The sequence below is a fragment of the Tupaia chinensis genome, unplaced genomic scaffold (genome assembly GCF_000334495.1).
Source record: "Tupaia chinensis unplaced genomic scaffold, TupChi_1.0 Scaffold149964_1, whole genome shotgun sequence".
Taxonomy (NCBI): domain Eukaryota; kingdom Metazoa; phylum Chordata; class Mammalia; order Scandentia; family Tupaiidae; genus Tupaia; species Tupaia belangeri.
Window position 1 is genome coordinate 140,468 of NW_006209805.1, and position 2,008 is coordinate 142,475.

Sequence of the window (2,008 nt, forward strand, 5' to 3'; positions counted from 1 at the left end):
GCCCCCAGCCCACCCACCATCGCCAGGGCCCCCGTGGCTGCAGGGCCCTCCTTGTCTCTCCAGAACCTCCTCTCCCAGCCCTGCGTCCAGGTGGCTGCTGGAAAGAGCCTTCTGACACCCTAGCCCTAAACCCCACGCCCACTGCTCAAAACCACGGGAGGCCCACGCTGACCACAGCCCACAGACCTCAGCCCTCTCCTGCCCACAGGCTACGGCACGCGTGTGCAAACATGCCATGCCTCCTGCCCAGGGTGGGAGCCAAGGGCGCTGGACTCCCACGTGGCCGACCATGGTTCAAGTCCTGGACCTGGCAGCTTGCTTTCTCTCTCTCTCTCTCACTCTGTCTCTCTCTGGTCAAATGAAAATAAATAAATAATAAAGTTAAATAAGATAATTCTTAAAAAAGAATTTTAAAAACACCTGGCACCCAAAGTCTCAAGGGTTCTGCACCCCCCAAGCCGCACAGCACGACCAGCGGCCAGACGTGGTCTGCCACTCGTGGGCTGGGGAGTGAAGGAAACCCAGCGTCATCCACAGAGTCCGCTCAAGCCTGCAGTCGGAGCCACCAGGACACAGGAGAACGGGGCACAAAGCAAGATGGCAGACCTCATGGACTGGCAAGTCCCGCGGGGAGCCTGCGTGGGCCAGGCCCTCCTGCCCTCCTGTCCACAGACGGCACCAGGGGCAGGTCCCGGGGGGAGCCCACGCGGGCCAGGCCCTCCTATCCACAGACGGCACCAGGGGCAGGTCCCAGGGGGAGCCCACGTGGGCCAAGCCCTCCTGTCCACAGAAGGCACCAGGGGCAGGTCTGGGGTGGGGCCTGAGGCTCTGTGGTTCTAACCAGCCTGGACCACGTGGACAGCGAGTGTCTGCCACACTGGGATAGACCATGCCACCTGGCCTGGGGTGTAAGAGTCCCCCGGGCTGCTGTAACAAAGCACCCCAGCCCCAGGGCTCAAAGCTGAAGCTGCCCTCTTGCCGACCTCTGGCGGTTCCAATCCAGACTCTGACACCGAGGTCCTGTGGGGCTCCCCGGCAAGGAGGGCCCCTCCTGCCTCTCCTGGCCGCTGGGCGCAGCATCCCTGACTGTCCTGGGCTTGCTCTAGGCCCAGGCTGCAATGCGCCTCTTCCAGGGCCGCTGCCCAGCTCCGTCTTACAAGGACACACCCTAACCCAGATCTGGATGGCCTGTTTCAAAACAAGGTTCCCCGGGATTCCTGCCGCACGTGACTACTGGGCACAGGGCCTAGGGTGCGAGGATGGCGGCACGGCTGGGTCTGCTCTGGGGCAAGAGAGACAGCCACACGCAAACTCAGGCCGCTGCCGAGAGCCCGCTGGAGAGATGGGGGCCGCCGGTGGCCCGCCATCCTCTGGGCGCGGTGGTGAGGTGTGGAGAGCAGGACCGCCGACCAGGCGCGATATTTAATGTGTCACAGACTTGCAGCCTACTTGGAAGGCTTATGACAAACGACAGGCTAGAATGGATCCGGAGCCCTGGGGTGGAGCAGGCGCCAGCAGCCCACCCGCCGCGGGCTCCCAGGGAAAGTCGTGGTCCTGAACAAAGGCCCTGCGTCCGCCGTCTGGCTGGTGCCGGCCCTCCCTGCCCATCGCAGGCCCGGTTCTGACGGCCACGATGCAGCTTTGCCATGGGGGTCCCAGGGGCAAGACGCCCCCACCCGTCCTCACTCGGCCCCCTCGCTCACTGCAGGGAGGGGAGCTGTTCCACCTGCGCATGCGCGCCTGCTCCCACCTGCCTCCTCCCCGCCCCTCCCCACGTGACGCCGTGGGAACCCGGACCCCAGCACCTCCCGGGTGGGGGTGCCGTAGAGTGCTGCCGGAGGTGGGGGTCCGGGGTGCGGGGACGAGATGGACGGAGCGCGGACGCCAGGCCCTCGGGTCCGGCGACTCACAGAGCCAAGCGTGCGGGGTTGGGGGTCCGGGGAGGACGCGGTCCGGGCGGCGCACTCACCCGCACGATGTAGGAGACCCCAGGACCCAGGACCCTGGC

At 65.6% G+C, this 2,008-nt stretch overlaps 1 protein-coding gene across 2 annotated transcripts in view; it reads right to left on the bottom strand.

Moving 5' to 3' along the window:
* SHC2 (SHC adaptor protein 2) overlaps positions 1 to 2,002 on the bottom strand; it is a 24,211-nt gene extending 22,209 nt beyond the window's left edge. For both annotated transcript variants that reach the window (XM_014585493.1, XM_006171712.2), the window contains exon 1: positions 1,970 to 2,002. The gene's annotated coding sequence lies outside the window, so the exon portion shown is untranslated. The remainder of the gene's footprint in view (positions 1 to 1,969) is intronic.
* Positions 2,003 to 2,008: the final 6 nt, after the last annotated feature.